This window comes from Medicago sativa, chromosome 7 (genome assembly GCF_051527215.1).
Source record: "Medicago sativa cultivar Bolivia chromosome 7, Bolivia_mono, whole genome shotgun sequence".
NCBI classification, from domain to species: Eukaryota; Viridiplantae; Streptophyta; class Magnoliopsida; order Fabales; family Fabaceae; genus Medicago; species Medicago sativa.
Window position 1 is genome coordinate 35,667,089 of NC_140755.1, and position 20,828 is coordinate 35,687,916.

General features: G+C 37.4%; 1 non-coding gene and 1 pseudogene across 1 annotated transcript; one reads left to right on the forward strand and one right to left on the reverse strand.

The window, feature by feature from the left end:
- The first annotated feature begins 1,062 nt into the window (after positions 1-1,062).
- Positions 1,063-1,169, forward strand: LOC146905927 (small nucleolar RNA R71). The gene has a single exon (XR_015020757.1). It is a non-coding gene; the product is annotated as a small nucleolar RNA R71 (small nucleolar RNA).
- A 3,983-nt stretch (positions 1,170-5,152) lies between these two features.
- LOC146905928 (protein FAR1-RELATED SEQUENCE 5-like) lies at positions 5,153-9,996 on the reverse strand (annotated as a pseudogene).
- Between the last annotated feature and the right edge of the window lie 10,832 nt (positions 9,997-20,828).

The following is a 20,828-nucleotide window of genomic DNA, read 5'->3' on the forward strand; positions in this document are numbered from 1 at the left end:
CACTAGTGTCCTTAGCTAAAGTTATTGTCTCACTATGCTCTATAGCCCTTTTCTTTGAAAAAATTTCCTTTAAAAACTTAGCATATAGAGGCATCCTAGACAAAGCTTCCGCAAAGGGGATCTTAATGCAAATTTTCTTAAGGATGTTGATCCTCTAAGTTGAGCTTAGCAAGTTTTGAAGGGGAAGGAGCTTGGGTCTCATCAAGCGGTTTCACAGTTTTCTCTCCTAAAAGCTTGACACTTTCTTTCTCAATGTTTTTAACCTTAGCAATAGTTTCTCCTAACTTACTACCCTCAACAGAAATAGCATTAACACGGGCCTTAGGGTTGGCTTCGGTTTGACCAGGAAAGACTCCCGGTGTTTGAGAAAGGGTGGCCACTTGTTGGGCCACTTAGGAGATTTGGGTTTCAAGCATTTTAGAATGAGTGGCAATAGAATCAACTTTGGTATTGAGTTTGGAAAGAGAATCGGTCAGAAATCCAGTTTGGTTTTTAACTTCTTGAAGTTGTTTAGTTTGATTTGCAATAGAATTTTCCAACAAGACTTCCAAATTAGATTTCTGACGGTTGATTACATAGCCAGGTGGTGCTACTTGACCATAGGGATTTTGAGGATTTTTATAAAAGTTTTGATTTTACCTCATCCCTTGGTTGTATTGAGCATATTTCATTTGCTCAACACCATTAATAGCACTACCTAGTTGGCAATCAACACCAACATGACCAGTTATACCACAAATTTCACAAGAAGGAGATGTAGAAGCGGAAGTGACAGCACTAACATTTAGTTTTTCAAATTTTTGGGTTAGTGCATCAAGCTTAGAAGCAAGGTGATCATAGTTAGAGACTTCGTACATACCTGCCTCCTTTTCGGAGGATGAAGAACTAGTGATGGCTCTCTCGTCAGTCCACTTGTAATGATTTTGAGCCATGTCTTCAATCAAGGCATATGCCTCCGTGTAGTTCTTGTTCATTAGAGCTCCTCCTACAGCTGCATCAACAAACATCTTAGTAGTTTAAGACAAGCCATTATAAAAGGTCTGGACTACGAGCCACTTCTCTAAACCATGGTGGGGACAAAGTCTAAGCAATTCCTTGAAACGCTCCCACGCATCATAGAGAGATTCCCCATCTTTTTGATTGAACCGTGTGATTTGGTCCCTTAGTTTAACAGTTTTAGAGGGGGGAAAGAATCAGGCAAGGAATGCTTGCCTCATTTGATCCCATGAAGTAATGCAACCGACTTCAAGGGAACGGAACCAAGCGCTAGCTCTATCCGTTAAGGAAAAGGGAAAGCGATGAAGTCCTATGGCCTATTGGTTCTCCTTTAGGGTTCCACTAATTCGTAAGAAAACAGAGATGTGAAGATTGGGATCCTCGGTGGGGGATCCCGAAAACTGATTTTGCTGCACTAAGTTAAGTAGGGCAGGCTTGATTTCAAAGTTGTCATCCTCAACCGTTGGGTACACAATAATAGCTTGTGGCTCGGCCGTAGACGGCGTTGCATACTCTTTGAGAGTGCGATCAGCCATGGCGGTATTATTTCGTGCGTCTCTCTTTCTTTTATGTGAAAACCTTTCGATCTCGGGAATGAATACCACTCGATTTCTAGTTTTTCGCATAAAAAAATTGAGAACCCAAGAAGTTAATGATAACAGAAATAAAAGAGAAGGGTAAAAGAAGAAAAAGAAAAGAAAAAGAAGAGAATTCTAATCACTAAGAAAAAGTTAATTAAATTAGTTAACTCCCCGGCAACGACGCCAAAAACTTGATAGGCCAAACCGCAAGTGCATGGTCTATCGAAGTAGTAGTAAAAGAGAGTATCGTTCCGCTAGGGAGTTGTTCAATTTAACTAACTTTAAGAGAATGATTAGAGGAGAAGAAAGTTATAAAAGAGGAGGTTCAGTTGGTTGAAGGTAAATAACAATAATAAAAAGAGCCTTGGGATCATTGGTTAGTCATAATAACAAGTCCTTCACTAGCCAAGACTTTAACTTCTAATTTCATGTTTTACACCTTAATTTCTAAAGACCGATTTCCCTTAGCCCCTCACCTTTCCGATCAAGTCCGGTGAGAGTTTACCCCTAGCAACCAAGCCTATTTCGCTGACTTGATTACTAGAAGAAGCTTTTAGGATTGAAACTACACATGTCTCAAGAATTGCAAAGACTATTTCGCTGCCTTTACAATTCTTGTCTAGATTCACTTCTTCCAATATCAAAGCTCCGCTTTCGCATTATGAATTGATATTTGAGATGATGGATTAACAATTATCAAACTCTCCACTTTCGTTTCCACAGTTTGATAATGGTTAATTCATGTTAAAACGGTGAATCTAGATTAGAAATTACGGTTACATGAAATTAGGATTAAAGCTTGGTTCGATTAGGATTATGTCATTAGACTTATCCAACAATCCCAAGACAAGAGAAGTCTACTCACTCATGTTCATCGTAGACATGGGGAAGAAGAGAGAAAGCATAAAATAAATTGCAAGAAAGTAAAGAAATAAAAAGATGAACTTTATTAAGAAAACAATTGTCACTATTGAATTCCAAGAATAAAGATGAATATTTGTGATGGAGAGCTACTCTATTTATAGCTTACATTCGACTTAAAATCTAAGCAATTACAAGGGCTTTTCGGTAAGACTACAACAGAGTAACTTGGGGCCTAAGCAAAAGCAGCAAAAGGCACTTCTGAGAGGTGGCACGGCCGTGCCACATGTTGGCACGGGCCGTGCCAAGCTTCTGACTTGGGGGAACATATTTTTGTTCCTGAATCTTTCGTATTTTCGCTCCAAATCAGCTCCAGACTCCTTTCTTTTGCTCCAAGACACCTTCCATCCAATATTCATTCCTGAAATATAAAAATATGCAATTGAAGTAAAATAGTCCAAAAAGGAAACAATATTAAAATAAAATAAAACTAAATCTAAATAAAACGAAACTAAATAATATATAAAATAGACTAAATAATGACTCATCATAGCTTCAATAACAATAAGAAGCTAACTAATTGTGCCAAAAAAAAAATATGAAGCTAACTAACAACATCTGACTTTAATAAAAAACTAAATTGAAAGTGTAGTCCATCTTCATTCTTATGCGTGACCGTAACAGGAAATAAAGATAGGATGGCATCTCATGATGGCATATCATCATCGGTTGATTGACTAACCCTTACAACAATGTTCACATAGGTTGCGAGCCGTGGTTTTCCGTTTGGAGGATATCAAGATATCAGATTGTGTTCTTTCCATGGAAGATAATCATAAGATAGAAGGTAGTGTTCTCTACAGATGTATTGGTGCAGATTCATCCTTGAGATATCCCCCGAATACACTTGTCTAGTTAATAATGCACATAGGATATAGAAAAAGTAGGCTAAAAGAATGTCAAATGCAAAATCATATGAAGTAGTAGACAAATGGCAGCACAAAGAAGCTCATTTAGGGAGAGGGAAAGGCATTGAGAATTTTTTAGTTAAAACCTAAGAGGTTTGGGCAAAGAGAGAATCATATCTTCGCTGAAAAAAAACTATTCTAAATGGACATATAAAATCAAATATCATGCAGATGGCTCTATAGAAAGATACAAAGCATGTTTGGTTGCTAAAGGTTATAATCAGATAGAAGGTTTGGATTATTTTGACACATATTCTCCTGTTGCCAAATTAACAACTGTCATAACTATAATTGCTTTGGCATCAATCAATCATTGGCCCATTCATCAGTTAGATGTCAATAATGCCTTTCTACATGGAGACTTGCAGGAAGATGTTTATATGCTTGTTCCTCAAGGTATCACTCCTTCCAAACCTAATCAAGTGTGTAAATTGGTTAAATCACTCTATGGATTGAAACAGGCCAGTAGAAAGTGGTATGAGAAACGTACATCTCTTCTCCTTCATCATAATTTTACTCAATCCACTTCTGACCATTCATTATTCACCAAAAAGACCAATGCTTCATTCATAGTGTTACTTGTTTATGTGGATGATGTGATTGTTGCTGGTGATTCTATTTCTAAAATTCAATCCATCAAGGCTATTCTGCATGCATCATTCAAAATCAAGGATCTTGGTCAATTAAAGTATTTTCTTGGCTTAGAGGTTGCTCATTCTTCTGCAGGTATTTCTCTTTGTCAGAAAAAAATACTGCATTGAGTTGCTAACTGAAACTGGCCATCTTGCTTGCAAACTTGTTTCTACTCCCTCTGACCCTTCTTGCAAGCTTCATAATGATTCTAGTGCTCGCTATAGTGATGTACCATCATATAGGAGATTGATAGGCAGACTCATCTGTCTTACCAATACCAGACCAGATATCACATTTACTACCCAACAGTTGAGCCAGTTTCTCACAGCTCCAACTGAACAACATTTCAATGCAGCCACTAGAATCTTAAGATATCTCAAGAAATGTCCTGGACAAGGTTTGTTATTTCCCAGAGATTCATCTATGTGTTTATCTGGATATTCAGATGCTGACTGGGCTGGATGTTTAGATTCCAGGAGATCCATTTCAGGTCAGTGCTTCTTTCTTGGCAAATCCTTGATTTCTTGGAGAACAAAGAAGCAATTGACTGTCTCAAGATCCTCTTCAGCGGCTGAGTATCGTGCTTTAGGTGAAGCAACTTGTGAGCTGCAATGGCTTCTCTATTTGCTTAAGGATTTGCATGTTACACTTGATAAAGTCCCTGGGCTGTATTGTGACAACCAGAGTGCCCTCCACAATGCAGCTAACCCAGTATTTCATGAAAGAACCGAGCATCTTGAGATTGACTGTCACTTGGTTAGAGAAAAATTACAAGCAGGCATACTGAAGCTTCTCCCTGTTTCTTCTTCTAATCAGCTGGTAGACTTCTTCACTAAGCCTTTACTTCCTCAACCATTCAACACTCTTCTATTCAAGCTAGGAATGTTGGATATCTACCATTCTCTAGCTTGTGTGGGACTATTAGAGGAAGAAGAGAAAAATAAAGAGAGCAAATATAGTTTACTTGCATCTCAAGCTAGCTAGTTTACATTTCAGTATTGTAATTGATTTAGCTTGTTGATAGTACAATGGTACTTCACTTTCTTCCAATAAATACCTCATGTAACCACCTTCACAATTATGAGAAATGAGATCATTTTCAACTTTTGCGTTTCATAACACTAGTAACTCCTTATGTCGTTGCACTTCTATTGCTAAATCAAATCTCATCCAAAATTCAACCAAGTTAACATTAGGATTCAGAAAATTACCATAGAAAGAATTCTCACTTTCTGATCTTGATGTTGTTCTCAATATCCCTGCCATAAAAGTGTCTTTGAAATATGTTGGGATCCACATACTTCGAATCACAAACATATGTGCCAACCATTTATTCTTTTCTAACTCAAACCTTTTCATCAAAAACGCCCAAGTCTCTTCAAACTCATTTGGTGTCTCTGAACACATGACTTGAAACTTTTGTTGAATTCATCCTCATCATTCATGGAAACACCTACTTTTTCAGAAACTTTTTTCATGATATGCCACATGCACAATCTATGAGTAGAAGCATCAAACATATTTTATATAGCCACTTTCATGGAAGGATCTTGATCGGTTATTATAAGAGTTGGCTTATGTCCGCCCATTGCTACCAAAAACTTTTCAAACAACCATACGAATGAATCACTTTTCTCATTTGTTATAAGTCCTACGCCGAAGGTAATAGATTGTCGATGATGGTTTATCCCGGTGAAAGGTGCAAAAGTTAAATGATATTTGTTTGTTTGATACGTAGTATCAAATGAAACCACATCCCCAAATAAGGAATAATTTTTCCTACAAATACCATATGCCCAAAAAACATGCTTCAGTCGGCCTTCTTCACCTACCTCATACGCATAATAAAAGGATGGATTAACCTCTTGCTTCCTTCTAAAGTAATCTATCAAAACATGTGCATCAGAATCTTTATTCAAAGTCTTTAAATCTCTGGAATAATTTTGAGGATCTCTCTGCGTGCATCCAATATTTTCATAACCCCCACACTGTTCTTTTAATAAGTGGAAAGCTTTTGAAGTTCCTATATTTGCTCTACTACATGCATGTAATAAGCTTTTGTGAACTGAATTCACTTTCCTTGTAGACCTTAGAAACGGTCTCTTGAAGTAAGTGGATGTGTATGGTTTTCATGAAATCGAGCTATCTCATACTTACCTTCCCCCACCCATTTGAAAACAACATTTGCATTGCATCCTTCTCTTGTTAAAGCCCTTCTTCTTCTAACCTTGACAGTAGATTCACTTTGCTCCTTACCATCCTTCTTATTTGGCAAATAACTCTCTTTCGAGCAAACAAAATACTTCCAACGCTTCACGCCGTTTTTATCTATAGTCGATGATGATGAACGCACTCTAAATCCGACAGAGAGTGCGTATTTTTCGTAAATTTTTTTACCTTCTGCTAACGTATCAAATACTTGTCCAATCATAGGCTTTAATTCATCATCACAATTTGGCACACATTCATATTCCTAAAATTAACAAAATAAATATCTTCAATAAAATAATAGAAAGGAAAACATAATAAATAAAAAGGATGAAACAAAGAATAAATAAACTCTGTTATCAGTAGCACAAGAAATGTGACGCAAAGCATTGCAAAATAGTAATATGATGCAAAACCACCTAAGATTAATGCAGGGTTTCTCTTTCAAATTCTACATATAAAATAGTGATACCAAACTAAGAAAAAAAATAGGAACAAAAGAAAGAAAAAAAAAGATTAAATGTTGTTACTTAAAAAGAAGAAAAAGAAAACAATAGAACCAACAACCAAATAGAACCACGGGACAGCAGTGGAACCAACAAAAAAATAGGAACAAAAAAAACCTATCTCTTAGGAAAAAAGCAACAGAAACAAGAATAGAACAATAATGTTGAACCTCAAGCCAAACTAATTATAATATACCTGAGGAATTTGAAAACAAGTTGATGTATCTTTGTCCATGGAGAATGAACGTAACTCAATAGAAGTGCAAGTTGTCCAATTCAAACTGATGTATTTGGTTGGAGGTGAAGTGAGAGGGAAGTGAGAAGGTCAGTAATGAGAAGAACATGGAACATCATGCAAAATATAAGAGAAAGGAACACGCGTTCAGAAATTGGTGAGAAGAGAGTCACATGGCTCATTAATCTTCTCTTTTAATCACAACCATCTATCTAATCCAATGGCCACTATTTAATCCTCTCACCCTCTCATTTAAAAATCCCTCTCATTTGAAACATCCCATATATATATATATATATATATATATATATATATATATATATATATATATGTGTGTGTGTGTATGTATGTATGTATACCCTTAAAAAGAATAATGAGAAAATGAATAAAATTTTGAAACTAAATAAAGGCAAACTTGTCCCATATAAATCATCTTCCAATAGAAGTTTCAGAACAAGGGAAGAAAAACATCAAAGAAGAAAAACATCTAAAATATAAAGAGTGTTTGAGATTCACTAACAAGTCTACACACTAGGATAGATACACATGACAAACAATCGTTCTCCATCTAGAACGATGGAGAGAGACCACCTCTCATAGGAGAAACACATCAGGAGCGGCGCCTGATGTAACCATACTAACAAAGATGATATGATTATTATTATTATTTAACTTACTCGACAATCGTCGTATCTATTCCAATGTAAAGGGTCCAAAGTTCTGCCTACATAACAGAGCAGCTTCCAAGTCTATCATAAAAGTCACAAATGAACACAATGGAGTGAACCACATGGTTTTTGAACAGACATGGTTTGCTGCTTAATCTCAAATGCACATGCCCACTCCTACCTTATTTCTGGCATTTGAAAAAGAGGCATCAACATTACATTTAAATATGCCGCTCCTCAGTTTCCTCCATCTGATGTCTATATCTCTAGTAACTGAGTTGGATGTGTGGTTCTGACTTGTAGGACTTTGCTTGCGATTAGCATTCCTCAAACCTTCTAAAAGGTCCTTAGGTCTTTCTCGTATTGTAACGCTCGAGTTTGACACTTGTTGCCACAACTTCAGGTTCCTAGCTTTCCTGATGCTCCACATTATGGTAACGATAGCTCGACCTGGGCGGTAGGCAACTTTTCCAACAAATTAAATATGATATCTGGTGCATTATCAAACTGATTCAGAGATGGAGAAATCAGATTCCAAACATTGGCCACAATCCAAACATCGATGGCCGCCTTGTAGTGGAAAAGTATATGATAGCTATCTTCATGGGGGTCTTCACACCTGACACAAGTTGATGGGAAATTGATGCCTCTGCTTCACAACTTTACTCGCGTTGGAAAACAGTCTCTACAAATTCTCCACACCAAGTTCTTAACTTTGGGAGGTACTTTCAGTCTCCATATGCCACTCCAATACCCCGGTTTCCGCAAATGATCATTGTTTATAATATCTTTAATACAAATGTGGTAAGCACTTCTAACCGAGAAACACCCATTCTTCTCCGCCTTCCAAATCAATTTATCCATTTGGACTTGTTGGTGTAATGGAGTATTCAATATATTTTGGGTTGTTTCATTTCCAAATAACTGACGACCCAACTGTTCATTCCAAACTTTAACATTTTGATCAATTAAATGACCCACTGAATAAGGTTGAAGAGCCAACATATCAGGGCCAGCAGGATAAGTTCTAGATCATGCTCCAATATCCATGGCTCGTTATAGATAGGAATATTAACCCCGGAACCAATTTTCCAGTGGGCACTATGCCTAACGACCACCTTGGTGCTGAATATGCTATGCCAAACAAAGCTTGGATTATAACCCAATTTAGATCTAGATAACTACTATTCGGGTAATATCGAGCTTTAAAGATTCTTGAGACTAAACTATCCGAATCCGTTTGTAGCTGCCATCCCTGTTTTCCAAGCATTGCAACATTAAAAGCAGCCAAATCTTTGAAACCCATACCTCCATGATTTTTATGTACTAATAACTTTTCCCAAGAAAGTCAATGCATCCCTTTGTTACTTGCACTTCCATGTCCCCAGCAGAAGGTGTTCATCATATTTTCAATTTCGTTGAGGAGATGACATACGAAGGAATAGCTTGGAGAACAGATTTGATCATAACCTCCCTACCTACTTTGGACAGACATTTGCGACTCCAACTACTAATTTTCTGCCATACCCGGTCCTTGATGAAACTGAAGGTTGCCTTTTTGCTGTGCCCAACCATTGATGGCAGTCCTAGATACTTGCCAGTACCCAAAACTGCACACACCCCTAACATATTGGTGATGGATTGTTGCAGCGGATCTTGGACATTTCTGCTATAAAAAATCTCAAACTTAGGAAGGCTAATGGCTTGACCTGACACAACCTCATAAGTTATTAAAATCTGCTTCATTACCCTTGCTTGATTCTCCTCCGCTTGAAAGAAAAAGAAGCAATCCTTAGCAAAAAGTAAATGGGACAGCCTTGGGGCACTACGACAAACGCGTACACCTTGAAGAACCCCTCTATTTTCAGCATTTATGATCAACGCAGATAGACCTTCAGCACACCAAATGAATAAGTAAGGTGATAATGGACCGCCTTGCCTTAGACCATGCCCTGGAATAACAGTTCCCACCATCTCTTTGTTCACAATGACGGAATAGTCAACTATTTCCACACACATCATGATAAATTGGATCCACTTTTCCAAGAAACCCATCTTGTACATAACATCTTTGAGATATGACCAGTCAATCCTATCATACACTTTACTTATATCAAGCTTCAGGGCAACACGTTTCTCATCACCTTTTGTTTTTGTCTTCATATAATGACCCAACTCAATAGCTACTAAAGCATTATCCAGAATGGATCTGCCAGGTACAAAAGCAGACTGTGAATCGGCAATGCATTTGTGAAGGACTTTCTTTAGACGATTTGTAAGGAACTTGGACAGAAGCTTGTAAAGAACATTACACAATGCTATGGGTCTCCAGTCTTTCATAGTTTTTTGTTCTGTACTTTTTGGGATTAGAACTATATTCGTGGGGTTCAAGGTTGGAAGAAATTGCCCTTCCTTCAACCACTGACAACACTCATTGTTGATATCATCTCTGCATATACTAACCAAAAATGTTGGTAGAATCTAGGGTTGAAACCATCAGGTCTCGTGCATTTGTCAGGCTGCATGGAGAGCATTGCTTCTTTAAATTCTTCTATACAAAAAGGAGATGTCAGTTGATCATTGTCTTCACTATCGATGACATGGTCTAGCAAATTAACCACTGGAGAGCGAACACTTTCATGTACTTCAAAAAATTCTTCAAAGTAACTCTTCTCTATCGATCGCATCCCCGAATCATCTGTAATACGGATTCCTTCATCAGTTTCAAGAGAAAGAATTTTGTTGACTTTAGTAGCTGTAGCATGAAAGAATTTCGTATTCAAATCTCTATCATGATACCAATGCGTCTTTGCTCTCAGTTTGCGATACATATCCTCATGAACAAGTAGATGATCGAGTTTTTCCTCAAATTGTTGAATCAGACCTCATCTTGAATTCCACTGACACTGCGACTTCTACTGAACTGATTTCGACAATTTTCAATATCAATCCGGAGTTTTTGCAATGAGTTTTACTCCAATGCGTCAAATCTTCTGCACATGCGGATAATTTATTAATGACATTGTTTCCCGCATTCCTAAGCCAGCTGTTCTGAATTACCTCATTTATCCACTCTTCAGTTCTCAAAGAATTTTCAAATTTGAAGGACCTTTAGAGTTTTGTGGGCTCACCTTCTGTTGGGCCTCTAACTCTATCAATATCCAGTATGCTTCTGCACCCCCCCCCCCCATTTGCATACAAAAATTCATCCTTGTTCGTCATACCTTCCGCTAACACTTGGTTTATTTAATCCGATTTTGTGAGATTCGGAGCAAAAAAAAATTTGTTGGTTTTGACCTCGTCCTTCTTGGACCCACCACTAGTATTTTTAGCGGGATCAATTTCTGTCCACCATCTTACTAATCTCGTCTCATCCGAACGTTGACATTCCATGAACTTGAAAAAAGTTAATACTCTTGACTCCGCATTAATTCCAACTTTAACACGCCCATAAATTTTATGATTTGAAATTCCGTAACCATCAAATGCCATTGAATGACTACTTTGATTGTCATTAATGGTTGTTCCTTCCTCCTTCTGACAACCGGAATTCTTACTCCGACCACCAACTAGCCATTTACTCGCCTCTTTGTGACCACCACTAGCATAATTATTCTCAGCACGGAGGTAAACCCCACATTTTTTCTTGCTACTGGCAGAGTTGGACTCGAATTTATCACGGCAAAAATTCTCTGTGTGGCCTATAAAACCAACTGTTAATGTTACATGTACATACATAAGATATAAACCACTGAGGTTATTATTTCACCAAATCCTCTCATAGATCTCAATATAAATTATCTATCTTGTCTAAAAATAAATATTAAACCAAGAGATATATGTCTAAAAATAAATATTAAACAAAGAGATATAAAAAAAAATGCTTACTTCTTAATTAAAAAATTCCCACTTTTTAAATAAAGTAAAAATAAAAAGAAACACAATGAAAATATGTCTCCTTTTCCAAATTGGCGAGAAGATGAACTTTTTTTTAAAACTCGGTATCCGACACAAGAACCGACTAGTTTGAGGGGACCAAACCCACCGTCCACTTGCAGGGGGGCCATTTTAAGCCAGATTGTAGCTCTGTATGGACTTGCCCACAGAAACTGGTGAGAAGATGGACTTGTAAACGAAGATATCCCTCCTTCTTCCGATGCAGCAGCTGTTGAGTAAGATGACCTAAGTAGTTGACTAATTTGATACTTGAGTTGTTTATTAGGATTAAACAAACTATAATGTCTCTCTGTTTCATCAAACCCTTTTTGATTTTCATCGAACATAGCAAATAAATAAGATTCCAATGTTTGATTAAGTTTAGTAGGAGTCCCGCAAGAAACATCACTACAAGAAATTTAGCGTTTTGCGACCCCTAACTTGCGACCTTTGCCCCAAAACTGCCTCAGATGTCATCTAAAAATTAGGAATGTGAAAGTGATGAACACTATGCAATAGATAATAGAAGCATTTTTATCTCAAAAGTTAGAAGGAGGAATATTAGAAGCATCAATGTTACTTCTAAAAATAAATCTTTATACCAACAATTAAGAGTTTTTCTAAATGCACTATTTCAGAAATCCTCTCCTCTAAGGATGTCCACATCATCAAAATATGACTTGGCATTTGTTCCAAAAATTTCTCCTATTTTTTAATACTTGTTTAATAATAATTATTATTAAAAAACTGTTTTTTATTTAAAATTAAATCTTGCATAAGATACATAGTTGGTTACAATCAAATAATTATTAATATAATTAGTGTTTCGGTTAATATTTATATGACACATTAAAAATTTAGTAGGTTACAAAGTTGCAATAAATAATATGAAAATATCGTGTTTTGATTTTTGGTCCCTTACACAATTTTATTTTGATTCGTTACACAATTATAATAATATACTAATTAATTTTTTTAATTTTTTTTTTAAAGAAATATGTTTTGAACGGTTACAAACATATAATAATATTATAATTAATAATTTGTAGGTCTATTAAATTTCAAATATTATTTAATTCATTTTTTGTCGGTTACACCAAATTAAATTTAATTATTTTTTTTTGCTAAGCAAGGAGAAAGGACAGGCATCAGGAGACATCGTCGACATCCCAACTAGGTTGGCACCCCGAGACACCTCCATCCTCTACCGCCAAACTCAAAGATATTTTATTAAAAAAAAGGAAAAATATTTACAGAAGGAGGGGGGACTAGGCCAAAACCCTCATAAAAATCAGCAGAAACAACAAAAAACAGAAACATACAAAAAACAGACTAAGGAAATCTGTAGTTCTGTAAACCACATCTGTCCCGAAAGAACTCTAGCGAAATAGCATGAGGGAGAGTGTCTAGCCAAACTGCTCCAACCACAGAGTGACCCAAATGTGACAAATAATCAGCACAACAGTTACCCTCGCGGAAAATATGTGAAGCAATCACCTGAACCCGAAGATTTCGAGCATTGTGCCATCGGTTACGTAACAATACGGGCACCAAATGAGGTTTCGAGAAGATCATGATAGCACTAGTAGAGTCACTCTCCAACCAAATATTCCTCCAGCCATGTCGGTCAGCGAATTCAATGGCAAAAATAATGGCCAAAACCTCTGCATAAAAGACAGAATGCATACCAATATTACAAGCAAATGCACCAAGAAAAGATCCTCGGTGATCCCGAAACAGCCCCCCACAAGCGGCATAACCACCTATTACCGAGCCATCCGTATTAACTTTTAACCACGGAGCGGTGGGAGGCTTCCAAACCACCGGAATAATGTCCTTAACCTTGCGGCAATGGGGAGAAACCGTGAAAGAATCAAGCAAACCAGAGTCCGAAGGTAGGCAGTAACCCGTAGATATATTGCCCGTCATTGTTATAAATGAATGAATACGTACCTTAGCTGAGTGTAAAGTAGGCGCACCATCGGAAAAGCGAACAGAGTTCCGAGCCCACCAAATAGAATGTATGGTGTGTAATACCGCTGCTATATAAATATCCGACACTTGCGAAGAACAACGATATGGTCTACAATATAGAAGAGAATCTACAGTAGAACGATCAATAGAACAATTAAGCTTATTACCTATCCAGTCCCAAAGCTGATTGGCGAATGTACATGTAAGAAAAAGGTGCTCCGAAGACTCATCGGTGGACATACACAAACTACAAACCGACACTACCATTAAATAATTAAATTTAATTATTTAATACATGTTTAATATTATAAAAGATATTTTTTGAGAAAATAGTATTAAAGATATTAACAATGTTGATTTTAAAATGTTTAAATCAATAACTTATAGATAATAAACGTTATGATATTATTTTTGTAGAAAAATAATAGCATTTTGGGGTACAACGAATTCACAATCACAACAATTTTCTTATTCATCTATTTCATGGTTTTCTGATATTTTTAATCATGTTGTTTCTTTTGCAAAAAAATTGTCTATGAACACCTAGAAAACTATTATGAACAATGGTTATGAGGGTTGTTCATGCTTTGTTGTAAGAAACTTCCATTTTCTATGGAGTTAGTTCTAATGGATCAAGAGGTATTTTCATTCATATCGTTTTAGTTTTTTGTATTTTTTTATTTGTAATAGGATGTTTTAATCTGTTATGTAGGGTAACCGAAATAGTGTTACTATAAGAGAACATTGATTTACAAGTTCAAGGAGCAACTTCAAGAGGGAATGATGTATGAAATTTTCTCATTTGATGTTGGTTCCAACAATGGTTCGTATAGAGAATCATGTAACGAATACAAACTGAATTTCACAATCAATAACAAAGTCAAAATATCTAAAATTGTTTTAGTCTCTACAAACATGTATTCGTTAAAACTAGCATATGATATTTTCAATGATTCTTACGACAACAACTATTCAGTTGGTAAGTGACTACCAATTTTTTCTTATTATTTTGATTATTTGTTATTATTTATTTACCCAAATACAATAATATATTACTTATTTTTTTTTTGAAAATATTTTTTTAATAGAATTTTTTTCATTGCGCTAATAGATTTATGCTTATATAAATGGATGATTCTCCAAAAACTCAGTTGTATATTGATAAGAAATTGGGAACTATTATTCAGAAAATAATATATAAGTCATTTTTTTTAACATCATCCTATGTCATGTTCTCTGATAGATATTTGGCAAGTGTACCAAAAACTATCGAAGTAGTAAAAATATCGATCCCACAAGGACTGTTTTTAATCTCAATAAGTAAATTACGTTGGAACTTAGGATGTATAAAAGTTGTTTTTAGTTGCCACTAGGCAGTAGTTTTAGTTTGATTGCATAAAAGCAATGACAGGAAATAAAGTTGGTTTTAAAGAATAAGAGAGAGATGAGTTTAGGTCTTTCGAATCATCTATGTTCCCCAAATTGTTATGATGCACCTATTCTTATGAATGAATTTTCTAGTCCCACGATAGTTAACAAATTAGTCCTAATCAATCCCTTGAGTTAGGACCCTCTTCTCAAACTACATCCCCTAATTCCTTAGGTGGTCTAATAATCTTTGAAGGTTTAAGCACGTTAACCTAATATCACAAACAAACGATTATCTATTCCCAGACTAACCATGTTTATTAGAACAATTCAATAGGTCTAAGTCGAAAGCTATGGTCAGTAGTCATTCGTTCTCACAAAATCATGTTTATATTTGATCAGGATATAAAAAGCATTAAGAACAATTGAATTGAATAAAGACTAAATAATCATTCACAATAAATAGAGTTTCACAGCATCATGTATCAATTAGGGTTACAAAGAATCATCTCAGACCTAACCTCTAATGGATTTAGCTACTCATAATGGTGTTTACAAATAACATAATCATTAGATGAATTAAAACATACACAAAGTGATGGAATGATGAAGAAATCGTCCTCCTTGGCAGTCTTGTAGCCTCAAAATCGCACTTTGCTCTCCTTAATTCGTAACCCCTGTTTTTGGAATAGATTCAACTTAAATAGGCACAGAATATCGCCCAAATCGTGTCACATTTTAAGTGAATCGTGACACGTTTTCACCTTGTAGAGCAAGACACTGAATTCGGGTTTCTCAAAATCGTGTCACGTTTTACCAATCGTGACACGTTTCGTAAATGTCGAACCAAGAGTTCTGATGCTTCCCAAATCGTGTCACGTTTCCATAAAATTGTGACACGTTTTCCTTTTTGCAATTCCTTCAGTTTTTCTACTCTTTTTGCTGCATAAGTCTCCTTGTGAACTCCCTTTTGTGATAAAAATACATAGAAAATTACATAATGACAAGATGTCATCACAACCCCAAACTTACACCACTCCTTGTACTCAAGGAATTTACTTGCAAAGCTGACAATCGACAGTAAAATAACAATTACTTGATCAAGCGATAGTACCCAAAAGTTCAACACCTTACTAGCTAAAAATGAGCCAATTTGACTTGCACGCATCCACCAATTCACAACTCCATGCAACAAATTGAAAAGGGTTCACACATAGTCGATATGCAATCTACATATTACCATACGCTTGAAAACTTTCTAAACGACAATCAAAATCAATGTCAATGCACACTTTGAGGTCTTTAAGGGTTATAACGGGGCTTAGGTGAAGGTGGGATAATATTTGGATAAGTAGGCTACACAAACTTTGAGTTAGGCATTCCTACAAAAGTTAAGCACAAAATTCAATCCAACTCATTCACCTTATGGAACACAATTGCAAAGGTACTAGAGAATATTTATAACAGTTGGGACAATCGAGTTTGGAGTTACTCGGATTTTCAATGTTTTGTCCCTTTTTCATTATATTTTCATCATTCATTTTTTCTTGATACACCATTTTTGTGTGTATTTTGCATGACAAATTCTTTCTTTTGTTCTCTTATGTTCTCTAGTACCCCCACCCCAAACTTAGTTGGTTGCAAATTCCAATAGCAACCCCAAACTTAATCTTTAGCAACATTCTACAATGCCTAACACAGAAAAACAATAAGGGACAATCCTAAAAGTCTCTAAGCTTGTAATGTAGTTTGTCACCGAACAAAAAGTTCTAATCCTACCGGCTCAAAGTGGTTAAGAAAAGGATAAAATATAACAATTAAAATCAGGGTAGGCTTCAAAAGGCTCACAGGAGCAAGCACTTTTGCCTCAGTGTGCTAATGACAAAGATCAATCAACAGTAGAGAAAAATCGCAAGTTCTAGAAATGTAAATGCATGGAACACTCTATATAAGTAAATTGGAAAAATAAAATTTGGCCATGAATCCTTACAGTTATGATATCTGGGAGTTGTGACTACCTATCTTTAACGCCGTACACTTCGCCTTTGAAACACAAGTCACTCCTCCTTTTGAACATTTGGAATACCACTTGAACAAACATTTGTTATCAAACTTTAAAAAGTCAACTAAACAAGCAAATTCATCAATAATAAACAAGTGCAGGAATAATTACATAAACGGGGGGTACAACCGAGTTAAACTTATAAAAGCAAGTAAAATTGTTCGAACATAAAATTAAGAGTACATAACCAAAGTGCTGAAACAAAAACAGAAAAATAACAAAAGGTGGACCATCAGTAGTCCACTCAATCCTGCATCTGGTCATCCGGAATCCATGTGCTGGGGTTCTCCTCTACATAAGTGTCCTCCCCAAAGTGCTGTCTAGACTGGGCGCCACCAGCAGCAAAGTCGGCTCAGATCTCCTGCTCTCTAGCCTGAGCTCGACCTCTGGTGACATCAAAGTAGTGGTCCATAGCCTCCTCGGACCCATCAAAGCACTCAAAAGAGCCCGTCATCTTCCTCCTGTTGAGGCATACCGCCTCAGTGAACTCCTGACCAAACCTAGGACGGTTCCAATACTCCTGATCTGACACCTCATTCATCCAGTTAGCATGGCCGAACATGTAGTCCAGCATCATAGGATAGATAGGTCCATGGGCAACCTACTGACTGTTCCCCTTTCCAGCAAAGGTCTGACTCTGTGGTGGTGGTTGTGGCTATCCTGCTGCTGCTGGCTCTGCAACCTGAATAACATGCAAGCACTCATGGTAGTCCTTGACAAAGCCATCCATGTAGGTGTCATTGATCGGCTTCATCATAGGTGCACTAAGATCATTTGCGAACAAATCGCACTCTTCCTCCTCACAAAGCCAATTGATAAGGCTCAAGTGAGGGAGGGCCTTCTTGGTACCTGATGCAAACATATAAATATTGTCGGCAATTAACTCACCAACGTTGAAGGGTGCACCATCAAGAATAGCAGACAGCGTAAGCAAGCGAGGCAGTGGAATCTCTGAAGTACAAGAGATGCCCTCCAAGGTTTGCACCACAAAAGATGCCCACGCCTTAGCATAGGGCTTGAAGTCAGCCCTCAACAACATGTGCGACCCTCCATGCCACTTCGCACCCTCTACATAAATCTGCAACAACAACTCTTCCCACCTCTCATCATCCCAATTCTTGCACTCCTCCATCCTCCTCTTCACATCACACGCCTCCAGTGGCACAATCTCCAGCAAGTTATTGATCCTCTCCGGGCTGTAATCAATCTCCTTCCCCCTCACATAGGACACATACTTCCTCCCCATGAACCTAGCGTTGGCATAAAACTCTATCCCCACCGTCTTGTTCGCCTGCTCGAAGATCATACTCACAAGGGATTCCCACCCTCTCTCGGTGATGACTTGGTGGAACTCTGGGTTGGATATGAGTTTAGTGAAATCAAACCCTCTCTCGGGGATCACTCTATAGCCACGGATGTCCTTGAAACGGTCTCGGGCAGCATCGTTGTAAAATCGGTGGTTTACGGACGGTGGTGGTGCGGTGTTAGGGTTAGGTTTAACGGGTTGTTTGTGTTTGGGGGCCGTCTTGGCCCTTTTGGATGGCTGGGATGGGGCTTGGGACTTGCCTTTGTTGCATGTTTCCACCATGTTTAGGGTTGGGTGGTTGGGTTAGGGTTGTAGAAAAGATGAAAGTTAGGGTTAATGAAGGTTAGGGTTTGTGATGGAGATGATGAATATGATGAAGTTTGGTTGTTGGTGGGTTATGATGAAGGTAGATGATGATGGTTTAGTGATTGGAAGGTGAAAAGTGAAGATTTTTGGTAGAGAAGGTTTGGAAGTTCGAAGGTTAGGGTTCTGGGAAAATTTTGGCAGAGTTTGGCTACTTTTGGAAGTGAATGAAAGGAAAATCGTGTTGGGTTTATTTATAGGCTGGGAAAATCATGTCACGTTTGGCCAAAAACGTGTCACGATTTTGTTTTGTAACGGTAAAATTTTGAAACCACCAAAAATCGTGTCACGTTTGGGCAAAACGTGTCACGATTGCTCAATTTGAAAAAAAATCTTGCCTAGAAATCATGGCACATTTTGGCCAACGTGTCACGATTTCTCAATGTTGAAAGCCACCAGTTTGAGGCTTAGAAAAATTTTGAAGTGCCAAAATCGTGTCACGATTTAAGTATCGTGACACGTTTTTCAAAATGTTGAATGGGCACTAATTTAACTTAGAAAAATTCTGTGAAGAGCTACAGAGGGACGCAAATCGTGTCACGTTTTGCCCAAAACGTGTCACGATTTTGCCCAATTTTGGACTTTGAAAATTTTGTTCCTCTGTTCATTTCAGCTAAAATCTTTTTGTGTTTTTAATTTTTTTGAAAGCAATAAAATTAAGAAATACTACCTGACATATACATTTGGGTTGCCTCCCACCAAGCGCTTCTTTACCGTCACTAGCTTGACTGTCGACGACCCTTAAAGGTCCATCAGGATAAGTCCTACCCTAGCTTTCGGTAGGTCACCACCCAGATATGGCTTAACTCTCTGCCCATTCACCTTGAAACTTTGGTCACCTTCAGGTGTCATCAACTCAACAGCTCCATGAGGTGACACACTTTTTACCACAAATTGTCCAGACCACTTTGACTTGAGCTTTCCAGGAAACAGCTTCAACCTGGAATTATACAACAAAACTAGTTGCCCAGAGTTAATATCCCTAGATACTAAGTTTTTGTCATGATACCTTTTAGTCCTGGCTTTATAGATGAGCGCATTTTCATACGCTCTAAGCCTTATCTCCTCAAGTTTATTAAGTTTCAAGAGTCTTTTCTTACCAGCGGCTACTTGATCAAAATTTAGGGCATTAATGGCCCAGTATGCTTTATGTTCTAGCTCAACTAGAAGATGACATGCCTTCCCATAGACTAACTGATAGGGTGAGAGCCCTAGATGAGTCTTAAATGTTGTCCTATATGCCCACAGTGCGTCATCTAATTTCTTAGACCAATCTTTCCTACTTGACACAACTGTCGTCTTTAAGATCTGTTTTAGCTGACGGTTTAAAAGCTCTGCTTGACCATTTGTTTGTGGGTGATAGGGAGTTGCAGCTTTATGCCTGATGGTATACTTTTTGATCACATTTTCAAGAAAATTATTGCAAAAGTGCCTCCCCCCATCACTGATCAAGACTCTAGGTGTTCCAAACCTAGTGAAAATGTTATTCTGCAGGAAGTTAACAACAGTTTTGGCATCATTAGCAACACTATGGTGGTCTCCATAAGCTGATCTATGGCAGTGCCACATGATACTATGAGCTTCCTCACCTGTAACACAACATCTAATCAAACCCTCAGTGCCTACCTTAAACAGATAAGGGTCATCCCAAAAGTAGTGGTTTGCATCCTTGAAGAACTTTTTCCTCTGATGATAAGTCATGTCATCAGGAACTATGTTACCGGCCTTAAAGTTCGCTATGTCGGCAAACCATGGCCTTTCTCCAATAGCAAACAGCTGTTCATCAGGAAACTCAGCCTTGATGGCCTTCTCTTTCTTTGTCACCTCATCATTTTCCAACCATGAGAGGTGATCAGCTACCACGTTCTCTACTCCCTTCTTGTCACGAATCTCGAGATCAAACTCTTGCAGCAAAAGGATCCACCTCAACAGCCGAGGTTTTGAATCCCCTTTAGTCAAGAGATATTTCAGAGCTGCATGATCTGTAAAAACAATGACTTCGGAGCCTATTAGATAAGAACGAAATTTTTCCAATGCAAAGATTACTGCAAGCAACTCCTTTTCAGTTGTGGAATAGTTAATTTGATTTTCATTTAAAACCTTGCTTGCATAGTAAATTGCATGGAAAAATTTGTTCTTTCGTTGGCCTAAGACTGCACCAAC